This window comes from Ammospiza nelsoni, chromosome 1 (genome assembly GCF_027579445.1).
Source record: "Ammospiza nelsoni isolate bAmmNel1 chromosome 1, bAmmNel1.pri, whole genome shotgun sequence".
Classification (NCBI taxonomy): domain Eukaryota; kingdom Metazoa; phylum Chordata; class Aves; order Passeriformes; family Passerellidae; genus Ammospiza; species Ammospiza nelsoni.
The window spans coordinates 113745436-113765487 of NC_080633.1; the positions used below are offsets into that span (position 1 = coordinate 113745436).

General features: G+C 42.4%; 1 protein-coding gene across 6 annotated transcripts in view; it reads right to left on the reverse strand.

Annotated features, from left to right (window-relative positions):
• Positions 1–17236, reverse strand: part of PCMTD1 (protein-L-isoaspartate (D-aspartate) O-methyltransferase domain containing 1) — a 40597-nt gene extending 23361 nt beyond the window's left edge. Inside the window, exons 1-2 of one of the 6 annotated variants that reach the window (XM_059488167.1) lie at positions 17031–17229; positions 14935–15054 (exon numbers count right to left, since the gene is read on the reverse strand). The gene's annotated coding sequence lies outside the window, so the exon portion shown is untranslated. Of the gene's footprint in view, positions 1–4086; positions 4108–9433; positions 9570–14934; positions 16443–16517; positions 16659–17030 lie in introns of those variants that run through there. The other 5 variants (XM_059488175.1, XM_059488191.1, XM_059488179.1 and 2 more) reach the window with 5 other exon arrangements.
• Between the last annotated feature and the right edge of the window lie 2816 nt (positions 17237–20052).

Here is a 20052-nt window from a genome sequence, read left to right on the forward strand (position 1 = left end):
TTAGTAGTGGATAACTTTATGAAGCAGAACTAAGATGCAGGACAGCTAGTACTCAATCAAAATTCTACCCCTCAGATTTTTAACTCAAAGCTTAGAAACATGGGCTTTATACATCAGCAGGGGCTGTCTACATTATGCAAACCCTTATGCTGCGTTGCTTGCTAGACACTGCAAACCCTACAGTGCTAAGAACCCTTCACCCATGTCACACATTTGAGGGGGCACCTACAGGACAGAACTGCCTTTGGGTGAGCTCTTGTCCCATCCTGAGAGCTAAGTGTCCAACAGCAGCTTGAGCATGTACCAACTTAGCTAATTCTGAAAAGAAGTTGGTTTCCATGTGCTAAGATCACCCATGGGGGAAACAAAGCCCAGGAAGGGATGATGTCCCAGAGATGCTTCTCAGATGTTCACTTTGGAGCTGAAACAGAATACTAGTGCAGATACAATGGCACACTGCTCTCTTCTGGAATCAAAACAAAAAAAAAGCGCCCTCCAAGTATCTGAGCCCCTCCTAATGCCTGCCATATTCACTAGAGGAATAAAAACTCCTTAAGTACCTGGAAATTTTTAACAGCTTGCCAGCTCATAAGTGTAATTCTACACAGCACACTGCAATAAGTCATATTCACTTCAAAATACTTCCTTCAGATCTGTATTTTATCTGCAGTTATCTCATTATGAATTACTAAACTCAAAATCCAGATACTAACATTTTTAATGTTGCATGAATTATCAGTAAAATAGCAACAAAGACTAGGAGACAGGAGAATAGGAAGTTTAATGCATCACTTCTAGGTGAATAGAGTACACAGTGAATAATGCTGATAACACACTGAAGTTTTAGCTGTTGCTCAGTAGTGTTTACCAAAAGCCAAGAAGTACTTTTTCATTTCCTACACTCTGCGGTGCACAGGCACACAAAACCAGGAGGGAGCATGGCCAGGACAGCTGACCTGAAATGGCCAAAGGGATATTCTATACCATAGCGTGTCATGACCAGTATATAAACTGGGGGGAGTGAAATATTGAGGGCTATTAAAGCTCTGGTCAATCAGAGGTGAAATGATGACTGATGTTCACCATTCAGCTGTGTGCTTCCCTCCGAAGCAAAACTAATTCCCACTAACATTCTGGAATGGAAAGAGGTAAAAAGCCATCACATGCAATTATCCAGCAAAAAACCATTTTGATTAACGCAGAAAAAACAGATGTTGGAATACCCTAGTGCTTCACAGCAGAGTAAGCAGGCCTGTGCATGTTCAACTGCACAGGAATATTTATTTCTGCTTGTGGAAAAAACTACAGGACAACTTGGACAGAAAATGTGAAACCTAGGAGATTTTTTTAACTGTAGGTTATAAAAATATTCCACCCCTATTTGTCTGCACTTGCACCACACCTGAAGGTTTAATGAACCAAATTATGATACTTCAGTTAAATAATCTGCAGTGACTAAAGCAATCGTTTTTGCCATATTTCACACTAAAAAGTTCATTATTATCTTGAGCTATGTTTGGAAATAAATTTAACTAAAACCACAAAGATAAGAACTGAGTTTTGTAAAGACTAAATTCAGCTGCTACGTTTGAGAAATGGGAATGCTGCTTTCAGCTCCTCCTGCGGGGTGCACCCACCACCTCGCACCAGCAGATGGAGAACTCGCTAGCCATCAGCACTGCGTCAGCAAACGCGCAGAGCACGCCGATGGGAAAACCTAAAGCTTTAGCATTCCCATCAACAAGCGTCTTCACTGCTGTCACATACCATTTAGATCCTGTAAATAACATTTTTCTAGTTTTCAATACACATGACACAGCAACAGACTTTTTTTAGGCATTTGGTAATTTGTATTCTTGGCATTATATGATGGCTCAAGTTATTGCAGTATCACAAGACTTTCTACTGATGACACCCACCAAGTGCCTCAGCTTCAATAATGATTCTCACACAAAATCTCGAAGCCAAGAACAGAAAAAGTGTGATTGACAGCATGACATTGAGGGAAGTAGGGGAGAAAGAGAAATGGAGTCTCCTCTCAAGAATGAGACACAGCAAACCAGCATGGCTATTTGGCAGTGCAGTTGAAGGCTATATATCATTCTGGACACACTGTCCCCGTCTGAAGAAGGTGACATTAAGCAGATGACAGTGAAGGTGTTTAGGCCAGACACCCAGCCTAGGTATCTTGGTTTGGTTTGCATTCCTTACTCATCTACAGTGTTCTACTCTGCACTCTACAGGGAGGCAAAAATGCTGCTCGATGATAAGTATTGTTGCTCAAAACCAAAAAATGCTCTAGGAAGTGAAAGAAATACACCTTTTCACAAGAAGTGGCCTCTTGTGCTGCAGAGAAATACTTTTTGATAGTTTACTTTCCCCAAAGCTTTTAAACACACAAAAGAAAACATCTCAGACGCCATTTTAGCACAGCTGGAAAAAAAGGGCAAGTTAGTCAAATCTTCTTTGTGACAGCTGACCCAGGACGAGATAAAAACAGCAGAGCATACTAGGATAAAACTTTCTACACAGCTGAATGCTCATCAAAAACATCCTGTGAAGCTCCCTGATATTAAAACTGAAACACATGCAGTTCACAAAGAGCACAAGCAGCATTCTGATGCTTATTACACCAAAAAGTATAGCAACTTCACAAGAAATATGAAGGTTTGTCCAGTTAACAAAATGCAGCTATTGCTTTTAGCCTCAGGAATCTCTGGAACACACAACCGAATAGAAATTACAGTGTAGGAGTTAAAATTTCAATATAGTCTTGATAAAAAATTAACTTAGTAAAGCCAACTGTAAATAAAACAATCTTCATTTTCTAGTCCATACTACTCATAATTTATTTTCAGAAGCTGGAACCCTATCTTGAAGTTTCTTATATTCACAATAAAAATGAAATGGAAACATACTTTCCAATTTCTCTAACAATCCACACAATTGTGTAACACCACCACCTCTGACCTGTTTCTGACCTAACTTGTAACCAATTTCAGTGAAATACATTAAATAATTTCTGGGTGTTTTATTGACATTTTTCCTTTTTTTTTTTAATATTGTCACATTGATTGAACATGTATTTTTTGGCTATGTAGCTAAGAAGAGATGACAATCGGAGTGCATTTTTATTCTTTACTCTTTTATAAGATATACAAAACTCTTAGCTGAAAGGTTAGTAATGAGGTATAAGGTTAGCCAAGTTTTTTGCCAGCTTTTAAAGGGACACAAGTTTTGCATGTTTCAGAATTTCTACAAATGTATTTGCACTTCAAATTAATTTCCTGGGCCACTAAGGACTTGCACACTTTCTTAAACACAGTTTAAATACCATGCTCCAAGGTATCCAGTTAATTTGCCAGACAAAACCTCATTGACACTGCTAAATCCATATAATTCCAAGTATCTTAAAATTAACTATCTTGTAATACTGACACAGCCTGACTCCATATAGACAACTACAATACATGCTACTTGAGCTGACTTACTTGATCCTTGCTTTGTTTCAAAGAAAACAGAATAACAAAAAAAATAAATGGAATCAGCCATATTTGAAGTCTCCTCCTCACAACTAACACATTATCTTGGAGAAAGATGACACTGAATCAGGAATGTGATACATTACTTTAAACTCATACATAGAATACAACCTTGCTTTGTGAACTCTCCCTCTTTCCTGTCAGAGGGAGAAGACAACAGTAAGTCACTGAGCAGCACATTAATATTAGAATTCAGCTGTCCAGTTTCCCAAAAAGGAATATTCTGCGACTGGCAATAGAAGGGAATTAACCACGAATGCACACACAGGCCTGAAATACTTCAATCAAGTTAACAGTTTCAGTTTACTCATAGAAAAAATCAGCAACATTGCTCTAATCAGCAGAGATTTAAAGTTCCCCAGGCTACTAATCAAGCATCAGGCCTACTCCTTTCTGTCCAGACTCAATACATAATACCCTAGCAGCAGTTATGAACTCAAGATCGTGTTTTGCCTGTCCTCATTCCATCCAATGACTCCTACAGCCACAGGACTCCACTTGAAGTTTAGCTTCCCTTTTTCTCCCAAGTATAATAGTGACTCACACAAGGAAATTCAACCTCAAACTGCAGAGCGGAGCTTTGGATTTCAGCAGGAGTTTTCAACAAACAGTATGATTGATTATGATCTGAAAGGAAAAGAATAAGTCTAATATTACTTTCACCCAGCGAAGACTGGAGAAAACCAAAATATGAAGTATGTGCTGGCAGTAACTGTAGTAGGTGACTAAAAAATTAAGAATAAAATGTGGGACACAGAGGTATTTTACAATGAAGTCTTCATAAACATTTTTTAAAAACTTTTACACCTATACTTGCTACTAAACTGATACTAAAGACAGCAAAAGGTTTAAGTGCTTTGGAAATCCAACTATTAGAACCTTCTCTTCCACAGCTATTTGTTTTGTCACTCCAAGCAGCTATGAAAGAAGGAAACCTATTGTTTTTTAGGATATGTGATGCTATTTGGTGCATTAAGGAAAACTCTACAGAGAACACTGCACACTTTGAAGTCTATACTCAAGACTAATCTTACTTAAAAACATTCAATCCCAAACTGCTGCTCAGTGGGTCACTGCAATAAACTTTTCAAATTAAACAGAAACAAGTACAAAACCAAGTAGAGTCAGCTGTGCAGTGCACTCCACAGAGCATACTTCAAGGTTCTTTGCAATATGGCAATGGAACAAAAAATAAACCACAGGATTAGCGTTAAGTCAAATGAATGTAAACAGCTACAACTACTGACTTAACCTGAATTGCATTGACCTACTTGGGCAGAAAATGTTTGTCAAGTCTGATGTAAGCTTAAGCCCTGATCTTCCTGTTTGAGCTTCCAACAGCTGTTTGTACAAGATTCCAGGTATGCGCCTGCTTTCACTCTTCCTCCACCTACAGTCACCTGAACACACTGAACAGCAGACATGGCACTGCATTTCTCTCAAAAGAGGTACTGAAACTTATGGAACTCCTCAAATGTATGAGCAGTGACAAGCACATAAGCACATGATCAAATTAATTTAACCTTGGCAGCTACACAAGGGCATAATTTTGGAGTAACTTGCTGAGTAGCTACTGAACTCCTTTTTTTTTTTTAAATATTAAGACAGTTCACAGGAACTTGAGTAAAAAAAACCAATAAAGTAACAGAATTTTGTTAGTTGTTTTTGTGTTTGTTTCATTGTTTTTCACTCTTCTTTGAACTAGGAGACATTCCTTTCCTGGTCTATACTGTCTCTTGTACTTGATTTGTTCTTCTCATCTGAAATTCTATCTACCCTCTTCACACCGTACCAATAGTATGAATGCAGAAATGAACATTTTTCTATACATGCCAGACCTGTTCTCAGGTATGCTGATAAAGGCTTGAAAATTCAGTACCTTTTATTACAAAGCAAAGCAAACAATCCTACATACTTTCTGGACTAAAATTTTAATGTTCAACTTAACCCCACATCCTGACTTAGCTCTCCTTATTGCTTAAAATCTGGCAACCAAAAACTCTTTGCAAAGCTAAGCCTCTCGGGCTTCAAGAGCAGTTTCTTCTTCAAATATGGACTTCAAATTCTAATTCAAATATAGACAACAGGTGTACATATACCTTTATGACTGAATGAACACTAGCTCTGCCCTCTGTACTGTACAGTGTGCCATCAACTGCAGACTTCAAAATAATTAGTATTGATTCTCTACCCACAACAGTCCAAAACAATTCCTGTTGCTTAGCTGTAAGACAATGCACCAAAATGCTCTTGTCTCTGGGGAGCCTAAGATGACTTAATAACCTTTTAAAGTTCCACTGAAGATCTAAGCAAAAGAGAGCAGTTTAACCCAATGTTCAATATGCAGAAAGATCCCCTACACTTCCTCTGATGCCAGTGTCTGTGACAGAACCTGGCAGCCCTCTCCTAGCACAATTTGTAAAGGTCTCAACTCCTGAGAGGTGTGCCTACAGCTCTATTCCCAGGCCACAACTATTTTTAGTTTGTCCAGTACCAACGAGCCAAAAAGCTTTATCACAGGCTGGTTGGGAGAAAGAGGAAAGATGAAAAGCTTCTCTTGAGGGCCTAACAGACCCACAGAAACAGGAGGTAGCAGGTAATAGCAGTTTGATCACTGCCTAAAATACCAGGACTTCACTAGAGAGATGAACTGATGATGATACATACAAATGTCTGATATTCACTGAGCCTGTCTCAGTGCATACCTGTTTTGCATATCAGAAACTGCTGTCTGTGCACATATTTCACAAATTAGTGAGCTACAGAGTGACCAGGCTGCAAAACTCATTGCCACAATACACAGCTTTGTAGAAGGATATTTAACAGAGTATTCATTTCAAGCAGGTTCATATAAGCTATAATAGGCAAATGTTAAGAATCAGAAGAGCTGTAGATTGATGTGTAAAAAGAACTGGTTCTGGTACATCTAATTCCGTTTGGCCTGAAAGGGCAAAGGCATAAAAGTGACACAACATTTCTGCAAATTTTAATATTGTGATCACTTTCCATCTAAGACACCTTGATATATATATCTATATAAAGAACAATAGTGAGAGAATCAACATTTTTAAAACAAAACTTGTTTCTTTTCATAAAAGATGGTTAATAATTTAGTTTGGTTGACCAGAACATAAAAATTATTCTCCTTGGAGTAATCATCAGAGAGTCCGTAGTAAGAACTGGGGGATGGGGAAGGAGAATCCTCTTTTATAATGAAATACAAAGCAGATTTTGTACAGGAAAGGAAATGTATTTTCCTAACCTTTTACCATAAAAGTTATAGTTCTTAAGGAGATCAAGTCACACTTCATATAACTTTGACTAGGCAAAATGTGGCCCATGACAAAATTTTCACTATTTCAGCCAGTACTAAAGTTCAAAAACTTACTGCACATAAACATTTCAAGTTATTTAAATAACTCACTTCTAGCAGCAACAGAACAACATACGCCTGTTGCCTTTAGCAAAAGAAAACAGAAATGAGGTCAAGTGTAAAAATAGAAGATAGTTGCATTCCTGACACTTGAAACCTCATCTTGGAGCTATGCATTTACTTCAGTCTCCACAAAGAAAAAAAAACAGGCCCAATTAAAAACAGAAATATCAATCATCTTTACCAACCTCCAAAGGAAACTAAAATTTTTTTGTTTCTAATCTTCAGAAATGTATCTAAAAGCTTCAAAATAGCACACAATAGTCACAGCATAAACAACTTAAATACTGTATTACCATGAAGTTTACTTTCACAGCCTGAGAATCTAAACTTTTAGTGATTATTTACTATCCTCTTCTTATGAGATGCTAAACAAATACAATTTAAGGAAAAAATATATCCCAATTCTTCTGTGCTTAATTCTTAAAAGAGCACAGTGCAATACAACAATATCTTTTGAGAAGTTGTTTTATTAGTTAGTCCTGTGATTCTCAAGAGCGAAGAATGAGTAAAGCCTACTCCTGTTTCCTGCTTCTCCTCCTCAGAACCACAGAACAAAATTCTTTCCCTGCAATCTTCCAGAAGAATCACACTGGAATCACCATTTTTTTTCAAATATAACTTGTTCACTAACACTTGCACAATGAGTTAGCGCTTTATCTTGTCAAAGAAAGCAACAGATATCTACCCCACCTTCTTCTTTTTAATTCCCAAATCCTGCATATCCAAAAGCTTTAGACTTTAAGGATCCATATCATAATTTGTCTAAGTCTCCACACATACCATAAATCCATATACAGCACAACCTATAATGATGTGACTTTATCCATAAATCTCTACCACTTAGGACTTTCAATGCTTACTTTATAGAAAACAGAGATAAACTTCCCTAACGAAAAGAAAGTGATGATTTATTCAAACTTCCAAAACACACTCATTAAGTACAAACTAAATCTATATTAAAATTCTACTGAAGTCTTTAGTCATCCAGGAAAAAAAAAATCAACACTTTTCTTTAAAATGTAAAAGGTTACAGCATTAAGACTGTGATCAAAATCTGTTTCACAAAGGTTCATGCAAATATTTTATTATTCTGCCTACTTTGAGGTAATGTTTCAAAGCACTGCTTTTGTAAGAGTATCATTTTAATTTACACCTCTGTGGCCAGTCAGTACCTTCCACCTTAAATTTTCCACAGGGCTTGCAAATGATTAAACAGATTATCTGCCTGCACATATCATAGTTAACTTTGTTGGGTTATGTGACAGAAAGCTGTTCTGCACACAAAGGAGCAGGGGGGGATTTACAAGTGGGGGAAACATGTGAATACCCTGACCCAGCCTACCATCAGCTCTCTCCACATTCCCACTACCACCATGCCTCTCCAAGGCATTTCCCAGATCCAAAGGTGTGACTTTTACAGAGCTACAAAAGCAGCTCTGTAAAAGCTCCCATGGAGTGCAGGGGAAAGGGATTTGGGGATGGCACAAGTCCTGTGAGTGGATGCTTGGCAGAGGAACCAGAGGTGGGGAAAGGGAAAAATCACAGTGACTAGGGGAGAAACAAGCATGGGAAAGCCACAGCTATATGACAAGAGGGATGGATCATGTGTCAGCAGGCTGCAGGTCAGTATGTGTGTGCAGCTATGCCCTGCCTCTCCTGTCGGACTGTCAATTCCCTTTTGCAATTCTATCTTGGGCCTCTGCTTGGTGCCCATGTGCACCTACAAGACATGGAGTCAGACCACAGGTAACAAGGGCTGGTGAGTCTGCAGTGGCAGCCAAGCAGGGCGTGAGCTTCTGCAGGTCAGGGTGCAATCACACTGAGTACCAAGCTGGACTGGCCAGCAAAGCAGGGAGAATAGCCTTGGGACTAGGATGGGACACACCAGCCGAGTGAGGCATCTGGAGGAACAAAGAGGATCCAAGGTGAGCTGCTGGAGAATCTGGGGTGTTTGGGATTTGCAGCTAAACACGTGCATGTGCGTAAGAGGCAACGGGGCATAAACAGACTGAAGAGTTCCAGGGTAGAATGAGTGCCTAAAGCCAGTAACTGGAAAGATTTGTAATACATACACACATCTATGTTTGCACACATTCAGCGTGACCATCCAGAAAGAGTAACAGGATGAGGCCACTGGTGCTGTTTGTGCTTGCCTTACTGCCATCTCCTGTGTTGGTGTGGTGGCAAATTATAGACACAGATGCTGAATACATCTGTTTGTTCGCTACTGAGAATACATGCTCAGCCTCACAACTCACTGCACCTGAGGCCATGGACACAAACTAAAAACTAGAAATACTTAAGCAAAACTCCTTAGAGCCCTTCGTTAAAAGCACAAACCAAAATATAAACACATTATAATTTTGAAAATGTTTCTGAATTACTGGTTTTCTTTTTCTTCAGGTATGAATCAAGTACTACTGCAAATGTGGCTCCAAAGTTATAATTTACTTACAGTACCAACAATGGCAGATGTCATCTTGGAAGGATTTGAAGCATTTGTGAAGGCTCCAGTAATCATTCCAAGATATTCATGCAAACTCTTCAGCAAGAAATGGTAGTTGAGAACCTTTTATCATTGCCTATATAGCAGTTGTGCACTTGTACAGCTCACAATAACCATCATTCCCACAATTTTACTGTACCAGTTTTTTTGCAGTCATACAAAGCACATGGTTTTCACCTTACATAAGTGTAGTTTACAGATACAACACAAGAGGTTGCTACACTCACACAACCTGATGTAGTTACATCATGGACAACTCCAATTTATCCAGAGCATGCCAGAATAGAGAAGGCAAATTTTACGCTGACTTTTTCTGACAACTGAATTACTTCAGAAAACATCACAGAATCTCAGGAAACTTGGCAGTAATGAGTCTTAGTCATGATGAATGCATAATTAACTGAAGCAAATAACAAGAGACTAAGGCCTATGGGATTTTATAATACTGCAGATGTCAGCTCAGCAGAAGTCAAAGAAACTCAACAGCTTGACTTTTCTGTGTCTTTCCAATTTCACTGACCTTCTGACCGCAATAATGCCAAATTTAGTGTTTCTTGAAGGAAGAACACAGCAAAGCTAAACAAACTGGACTACATGGAATGAAAGGAAAACCACAGCTCATTCTCAAAAGGCTAGAGGAAACAGTTTTGAAAATAAAGAGCAGGATCACATGCCCAGCAGAAGAAAGCCATCAAAACCCCACCCACTGAATCCAACAAGAACTACAACAGTAAACAAGAATTTCATGGGTCTCAGGCAAAGATTTTCAAATGAAAATCAAATCCTGTAATGGCAAACTGATGTACCAGAAGAAATACAGCATTCCTGATTACTTTAACTTATTTATATTAGCCATTTATCAAAATTAAGCATCTCCTTTAGCAATTGCACTGGAGTTCAGTCTTTCAGCAATGCTGACTTGCATTCATTTCAGTCATACCTATCAAGCAAAAACAATAGTTCTGAAAATATGATTAAGAGGATAGTGGCTCCCACAATCATTTCTTTTTTTAACTTTAATATACAGACCATGATATAACAGCACAGTCATCCTGACTGGGATGAATAGCATTACTTGGCTTTTTCTTTTATATGTCAAGAAAACCACATGGTAATTCCCAAATATCTGCTATAAACATTTGCTATAGAAATAAAAAAAATCTCAAAATAGTAATCACATCTCATTTTCTGCCAACCACATGGTCCTAATTCCTCTTTTAATGTTAAAACAACTACTTATAGGAATCAAGCCTTTCATCTGGGATGGGGATGCCACAGGCATATCAACTGCCAACTCTGATTCACTAGCTGACTATTACTATAAACAATTCCAATTACTATCCCTTCACATGCAAAAACCACACATTGATACAGAAATCTCCTTTTGGAGAAGCAGATTTGTCTTTTTTAAATATGAACAAATAATTAGGACATGTCACCTCTGAGATGATCTCTTTTAAATCTAGTTACCTTTCATTCCTGAAGACAACTAATAATCAATTATATTTGTTTTACTTGAAGAATGGTACCAATACATGCTTTTAATAGTCACATTCCTTTTGTGTCTACAATATTACTGCATACTGCCTTTCACTACATCTTAAACTAGTATTTTAGAACAACTCTGATTTGACTTTAACTTTTACCATTAAATCTAAAATGACATTTGTAGACATCAGCTGGAAAAAAAAAAAATCTTCCCAGTGACAGATGCCTCCTGAAGGAACATTATCCAGTATTACACAGTTGTCACTGTTCATCCTGAAAATAGTTTTCAAGATTGCTTAATTTGCCATTAGAAATATGCACCTATCACTTAAAACTTTAACAAGCCAGTTGTTAAAAAAAAGGAAGAAATAATTATGATTACTGACAGCTTTAGTAAGACTTATCTGTTTAGAAATCATGCAAAGAAAAGGTTCTGTAATAAAAACAGCAAGCTTCTGGTGCTTGTGAGGTGAGTGCTCTAACACAGACCTCTAGTGCTATTTTAGGTGCTCATGCTAACTGCTGGCTACTTGGCCGGTGCTACAGCAACAATTAGTGCTAAACAACAAAACAGAAAACTCTTCTGGCCACATCCTGCCCTTGCTTCTCTGCAACTGAGTCAGAGGAGCTGCTCTTTCCGTGTCACTTAAGACTGCTTTGAAAGGAACCCAACTGCTGGAACGGAAAAAGCAACCTGATAAAAGACATTATTGGCCAAAAGGGACCAGAAGAGCAAACCTGGAGACACTGACTTGCAACCAGTCTGTCATCACCAGGCTCTAAAAACATTCAGAACAGAGATCCTGTTTACAGTCTCTACACCACCACAGAATTGGTTGGTTGTCCACATATTCTCTGTTTATATGTGTCTCTAAACACACACCATCTCCAGTAAAGCACGCATGGCATCAACCAAGACAAGGACTCTCTTCTCTAACTGCTGAGCTATCTCTAATTCAGATTTTTCCTGCCATCTTTTTTTTTGTTTGTTTTTAATATTTCAAGTAAATCCTCTCATATCTAACAGCTCCATGCTGACAACTCTGATGCCCTGCAGCACCTCCATATAAATGTCTTTCATTCAGGATTAAAAACATGTCACTATCAAACCACTCAATGAAAGCCTGTTACCTTTTAAACCTGATTTTAAGGTTTTGATGTCAAATTCTGAATTATTTCCTCCAAACAAGTTTTTCAGCATTAATTCCAACTGTACTCTTTTGCACCCTAGGAACACAGCAAATACAACTCTGCTTTGCAACTGTATGCTGAGCAAACACTACTGTGAGAAAATCAAGTGAAATGCTATACTTGAGAGGCATTCCAAACCTCACCAGTTATGTAACCTTAACAACACTCACAGTATCTTAAACCTCCAATTGCATGCAACTCATAGAGCTCAATACTCTGCATTTGTAAAAGCAAGATATTTACATCCTGTCTTCACTAAACAAAACAAAGCCAGAGGTCCAAAACTACTGTTCATAAAATGCATTTTCTAAGCAGCCGGCTCCAAAAACTTTTCTGCCCCAAGACAGCCCCTCTAAGAAGAGAACTTCCACAGGAATTCCCCACCCAACAACTTCACTGTATGAGAATACACCAGAACCTGCAGTCTGTGAGTTCCCATGGTGAGTCCCGATGTCACACCTAACCTCTTTCAGGGCTGTGGAGTTTGTCTTCCTTTGCTTATTTTAAGTGTTCAGTAATGACCTCTAAACCACTGCCTTTTCCTCACAATAAAGGACAATTCATACTTTTGTGCTTCCATTTAAAGAACTGATAAAATTGAGAAATATGTGACATACCAATTGCAGTCACAATGTATAAGTGATAAAGACCCTACAAGTGTTTTCCAGACCTGTTTCCAACCCTATAGGTTCCAATACTTTTCTTCTTTCCAAAAATAAGTTTCTTTGGACTAACTGCTATTTTTAAAGACAATTTTACTTCAGGTTTACTTTTACTTCTTACTTTCAACATCTCCAATAAGCTTCTGATCAGAAGTAGATTCAGCAAGAATCCACACACATACATTCCATCAGTACTCCAAGCTCCTTGAAGTTAACATCACTGTCACCTTTGCAAGACTTTCTCTGAAACATGAAGAAGGCATGACATACCAGGACAAAAAGGAGAGAAAACCAACACTCTTCTTCTGAATGCCAGCCAGCTATCTTTCAGTTCTACAAATATTATATTCAGCATCCTGAGCTACTATAAATTTTATCCTTTCTTCAAGGACCAGAAGTCCAGCCCAAATTTCTTAAGTAACACAGCAGCAGAAACTGCTTTAAGTGCTTGCATGAAGGAGGCCTGAAGGCTTTCATTAACATCCAGTGCACACAAATAAGGTCCAAAGGAATTGGAACACAGTAGTTATTTCCTGATGCTCTCATGTAATTATACCCATAATATTTGATATAACCACCACACTTCAGTCCCTATAACTCCGTAAATGATGAAGCAGAACAGTGTGAACACAGTTCTGCAAATCAGATACATTAAAAGAGTACTTCATCCAAAAAATCCACACTTGTTGGAGAGGATGAAGTATGCAGATCAACTTCCAACCCTACTGGAAGATTCCTGGAGTGCCTTAGGCCAGTCACATACCTGATTATTCATTTGCAGAACATAATTGCATCTACATTCTACCCACTTTTGCTCTGAGGAGTTTACATTCTAAGTAGGTAAAACAAATGAGATTATATAAACGATGTCTGCATTCAAGAGTGCCAAGTGCTGGAGACTTCAAGGCACTTTTCTTACACAGAGAGCTAATTAATCATCAGCTCCAGAACATCACTTTCAGTTCAGCAGGGTAGAATAGCAGATCTCTGGTGACATTCCTACTGAAAATGGGAACAAAGCAGGAAATGACAAGAACAGGTACATGTAAAGACACCTCTCATCCAGAAAAAATTACTGTATTCTCAGGTGTTTCTCTCCATGCACCTTTAAGACTGGCATGAGCATTACCATAATGCTTAGTATTTCAGAATTGCTTTTAATGTATTTGTTCTGGGGAACTTTTGAAACACCCAACATAAACCTTTCTGAGACACTGCATGGGGAAATTTTATTGCCTGGCTCTAAGGGCAAAAACAAGAATGATGCACTACAATGTGTTGCAGTAGGAATTCTGTGCTAATGTCTTCCAAGTTTGCCTTAAGACTTACACCTGCACTGCTATCATGCCTAAGAAGCCTAGCTTCAGAATGCACACTTCCATCTCAAAGTGCTTCAAGTTTACAGAAACACAGCCAAGTGACTGCTCTGGTACACTCCACCACAGTCATGGAAACTACAACACATGCCTGACACTGAGGTCCTATTTTTAAGTCTCCTATTAGGCAGGAGCCTCTTCAAAAGGAGCTGCAGGTTGCAGCAGTCACTGACAGGCAAACATAAGGCAACCAATAAAAACCACCAAACTGGCACGATTATGATTATGAAAATGGCAAGATTTCATAATTTATCAATTATGTAATAGAATACTGCAAAATTGAACCTGGTCAGTCACATATCTAAAGCAAATAATGCCACAGATTAGATGAAGCAAATCCAGAAAGAAGGCCAATTAGAGAGGCAGGGAGATTTTTACAAAAATTCTGGAGTGAAGATCAGAGATGATGCAGGGAAGGAACCTAACCCAGCACAGACACAGGGATAAAATCTGACCATCCAGGACTACATCCAGTATTACATACTTTTTTCTGTTTCTGTGATTTCATTATATTCTCCTCACTGCAGACCTCCCAACAACATCCAATTGTATTTCCTAGCACTTCTGAGGGACACTGACTGTTGTAAAGAACATCTGGCTAAGTGTCCATCTCCAAAGCCCTTATTGTGGCTCTCTGACCTCACTCACATACTTCTGACATTCCTATCATTATATTTATTCACCCAGAGTCAGTTAAAATACCAATCTATCTGTCACACATTTTTCCACCTACAAATCCAAAATACTTTTCAAACTCTCCCAACAAATCAGGCAGGAGTTCTGCAGAAGACAGCTCCATTTATCCAAGCCTGATCCTTTCCAGAGATCTTCTGCCCAGAGTAAGGTAATGGTCCTGTTGAGGGAAAAAAGCGTATAGCACATTATAATTCATTTGCAAGCAGAATGGATTAAGGTTACAAAGACATTCTCATCACACAATATTGTAATTCACTAACTCTAAGCACTGGATTTTTTGTGCCTTCCATCCAGAAAAGCATGCTCTGTAACACAGAGGTCACACGGTCAAGAGGAATTGGGTATCTTCATTAATTTGCTGAAGTGCTGACTAGCCTTATTCTGGGTATTTTTTGTGCGGGTCTCAACATTTGCTGCACTTTATGAGAAGAAACCTTACATTCTTGCTAAAGCCTGCAGTTCAACTCTGCTTGACCTATTACTTGACAGAGGTAAAAAAAAAAATACCCCCTAGGAGAACACCAACTATGTTGGCACTGGCAAATACTGCAAGGACACAAGCATTTTCCACACACTGGAGCAGTTTAGCACTTTCATAAAGGTTTTCTTTTTAAACAGACAGCCCCTCACCCTTCCACCTTAGGTGTTCGTTCCCATTTTTGCTTTTGTTGGTTTTTGGTGGTTTGTTTAGTTTTTTTGTTTTGTTTTGGTTTTTTTTTTTTTTTTTTTTTTTTAATGACAGAGCTGCATAAAGCAGGCCCAGGCTGCTGACCGAGTATCAAATAAATGCCAAGATTCCTTCTCCCTCGGCCCCCCCCTTCTCTTCCTGCAACTTCAGAGCGAGCGGCGGACAGCTGCCGAGGCCGGGGGAGGAGGGCGCGCGGGGGGCAGAGCCGACCCGCACAGGCGCTGCGGAGGCGGCCCGAGGTTCGGGCCCAAGAGGAATCCCATTAACACCGCCACAGACCGCAGCTCGGCTCCAGACGTGACCCCAGGACGCCTCCTCCAGCTGATAACAACAAAGAAAACAGACGGGAGGAGGAGGTGGCAGCCCCGGAGCCAGTTCCTGCTCCTCCCCTTAGTCTTCTCCCAGCCAAAACAGAGACCACAATATAAACAGAGACAAAATGTGCGTTTATGGCAAATAGGGGGGCAGCGGCAGCCCGCTCCTCTTCCTCCGGCGGCTGCCGCCAGGAATGCTCACCGACCGACTCACCCTGGATTGCGAGCGAAAAGCGAAGTTATCGCGCATTTCACACACTTTATTTATGTAAACAAAGTATCTTAGGCATACTGCAGCCGCACCACCTCCTCCACTCCCAAAAAGAGAAATACCCTGCATTAGCCCACGGGTTTTTATTGAAACAAAACACAATGTTGTTTCACGCACCCCTCAACGATGCCTCGGCCTGGAAGACGCAGTCCCCACAAACCCACGAGGTTGTTAAGACTCGACAGTGAAAAAAAGAAACAAAACAAACAAACCAAGCCCAAAGAAATCCCCCAAACCGCAGGCTTCCCTTCTCACTGCATTTCCTCAAAGGCGCAAAGCAAACGCACAGCCGTCACAGGGGGAAGGCAGGGCGCTGAGCCGCAGCGGGGCACAAGCGCTGCCCTCACCTTGCCTGCACCACCACCCCCCCGCCGGGATCTCGAGGCTGGAACCTTCTCTCTTGTCCCCGTCCTCTCACAGCTCCCAGGCCCACGGCAGCTACACCAACCACCTCTCCTCCCCCAACTCGTTTTGGGCCAGAGATTATTCATTACGCAGACGCCGCGAGGGGTGGCAAGGGTCGGGCAAAGGAGGAAGAGAAGAAGGGGCTGCCGAGGGCGTACGCACACAGTCGGTCCTGTCCCTCCCTAGGGCGAGCCCTCGCCCTGTCCCGGCTGCACGAAAACAACGCCTCCCCCTCATCCCCCTTCCCCCGCGCCTGCGTGCGGGGCCCGCGGACAATGGGGAGCGGAGCGCCCGGGCAGCCAGCGAAGGGCAGGGGCCGCAGGGCAGGGGCCGGAGGGCCGCAATCTCCCCTCCCCCGCGGCAACCCACCGTCCCGGCCGCCCGACGGGGCCTCCGCGCCGCACAGCGCCGCCGGAGCGCAGTTCTGCCCACCCCCCACAGTGCGGGACACTCACCCGTTCCGCAGCGGACCCCGGACCCTGCGCTGGGCGGCACCGGGGAGACCCGCCTGGGGGGTGGGGGCGAGAATCGCAGGCAGGAGAGCGCTCCGGCAGGCCGCGGGCAAACGGCCGAGCGAGGGAGGGCGGCGCTGGCGGCCGCGGGCCGGGGGTGCGCGGGTCGGTTCGGCGGCCGGTGCCGGTGCGAGGGACGGGACGGGACGGGACGGGGGAGGCGGGGCCCGACAGCTGAGAGGATGTAAACAGAGCGTCACGTGACCCCGCCCCCTGCGCGCGGGGCCGCCGGGCGGGGCGAGGCGAGGGCGAGCGCTGCGCCGCTCCGAGCCCGGCCCTGATTGGCCGCTCGTCCCCCTCGCTACAGCCAATGGGCAGCCGGCGCTCGCGGCGCTCGTCACCAGTCGCCCTAGGGTCGCTGGCGGCCCGCACGCTGCCTTCCCCCCACCCCCGTCTCCCGTGTGCCCGTCCCCCTTCCCCGCCGGCCGGGCAGCGCTGCCGGCAGCCCCATGTGCCCTCCCCGCCGGCGGGCAGCGCTGCCGGCAATTCTGTGTGCTCTCCCCGCCGGCCGGGCAGCGCTGCCGGCAGCCCCATGTGCCCTCCCCGCCGGCGGGCAGCGCTGCCGGCAATTCTGTGTGCTCTCCCCGCCGGCCGGGCAGCGCTGCCGGCAATTCTGTGTGCCCTCCCCGCCGGCCGGGCAGCGCTGCCGGCAATCCTGTGTGCTCTGCCCGCCGGCCGGGCAGCGCTGCCGGCAATCCCGTGTGCTCTCCCCGGCCCTCTAGTCTCCCGTGGGCTGCCGAGGAGGGAAAGCAGCACCGTGTTGTCGTGCGGAAGGGCCGAGTGGCGACGGCAGCGCGGGTGGGCGCTGGGGGTCAAGCAGCCGTGCCGGAGGCCCGGATTTAAAATCGTGCGCAAGGTGCCCCCGGTGCCCGTAGGAAAGAGCTCCGCTTTGCGTTCTCATCTTCCTCTGCGGGACCCTTCCGTAGGGCCTCTCGCAAGGGGGCCAGAAGGTTCCCCCCACGCCTCGAGAGGAGGGCATTCGGGCTGTGTTGTCGATAGTTTTAAAAACTACAGGAAGTAAGAAAGATCGCGGGGAAAGCTCAGAGAAATCATTCGCAGTGTCAGAAAGCGTCTAAAGGGGGGCTGTGTAGATGCTAAAAAGGTCTAGAAGGGATGCTGCATGAAAAACAGCTGAGGTCATTTGGCTTGCTCTGCCTGGAGAAGAGACCTGGGGGGAGACCTCACAGCAGGCAGCAGCTTCCCTGGGAAGTGGAGGGGAGCACTTGATTTCTTCCTGGTGAGCAGCAAAGGGCCTGTGGGATCGGCATGGACATGTTGTGGTAGCTTTGGCTGGGTATAAGGAAAAGATTCTTCACCCTGAGGGTTGTTGAGGACTGGCATAGACTCCACAGAGAAGTGGTTAGGGCACCAAGTCTGACGTAAATGTTTGGACAACACTCTCAATCCCATGGTGTGATTCTTGGTGTGGCCCTTTCCAGGGCCAGGAGTTTGACTTTTGTAATCCTTGTGTAACCCTTTCAACTCAGGGTATTCTATGATTCCATGAATTTGGGAAAAGAAGGACTACCGTGGAAGGAACAAGACATGAAAAAGTGGGAAGTCAAGGAAGCCTGAGGCCCCAGTGCAGACTTGAAGCCCAAGGTGATGAAGAGTGTTGGATCATTCTGAGCCCTGGTCCCAAGTGATGTTTCTGAGGCATTGTCTCATGTTTGATTTGGTTAGGAGGAATGATGTGGGATTTGGAGAGTCAGTGGAGAAAGTAGGCTTGGCTGGTGTTTGGGAAAATTAAGATTTACACAGGTGTCAGGACTTGTAGTAACTTGGCTAATCTGTTTTTGTTGTGGAAAGAAATGAGAAAAGCCTGAGGTCAGTATCAGAAGAGGGATGACTTCAGGAACACTAAGTTCATGTTCACCAAACAATCAGGCAAAAGGTGTATTATTTAAGGATTTCAGGCTAATGGATGTGAAAACCTGAAGCTGAGTGGGTGTTATAATAAAACTAATCTAGATAACTTGTAGACATTTACAATGATAATTTAATCTAGAGTGTTGTAAGCACTGAGTGCTTTGTGAAATGCAGCCAAAAGGCACAAAGATTTGAGCTTTAGCCCAAGTTTGAGTAGTGGTGGAACAGGATTTCTAACTAAAAATCCTGAGAATTGAAGGACATAAAAGTGTAGCTGGTAGGAGGCCAGAAGTATTACTCTGTTGGGGGGCAGGATTAGTTCATAACCGGAGCACACAATGGTTGTAGATGGCAACAGCTGAGGATAACTGGAAGAAAAGGGGGAAAGTTTGTGTTAGGCCAGGATTCAGAAAGAAATGTCTCCTGTCAGTTGGACTGAGTGATTCAAATAGTGCTACAAATTGCCACCCTATTAGTGATCCAACTGATGGCTCCTTCAATGAGAAATAAAAGGGAGAATAAACACATAAAGTCAGTTTTTACATTGAAATCTGCCTTCCATCATTGCATCAGTAAACAAATAATTTTTGCTGGCTTTGCGTGTTGTAAGTTTGTTTATATTAGGAATTTTTAGTTAGATGTAATAAGTGTGTATAATTCCCTGCCTATTGTATGTGTGATGGTTTCCTCCTCTTTCCATCACATCCTAGATATTCTTGTGCCTGAGCAGCATGTAGGCATTACCTGTCAGACGAGGTGAACTTGATGAGTATTCAGTCAGGACAGAAGTTATGGCCATGTTTTGCTCATTCACTTTTAAGAGAATTTTTCAGATAGCTTTTTTCCTCTGTAAATTACCACGGTTGAACTATTTTTTCCATTTGCAGTGAAGATGGACATACAGTTAGGAAGCCCATTCTGCCATCTTCTTTCAGAGCTGAAAAGAAGCTGCAGCATTCTGATCCAGCAGAAAATTTTACTCAAGCATATATAGTCCTCCAAATGTGTTCCAGCTCCTGTCCATCCATTGTCAAAAAAGAACTAAGGTGTGTGTTTTCTGATGCAGCAGGTAACTTTTGCATCTTGGTGTGAAAGA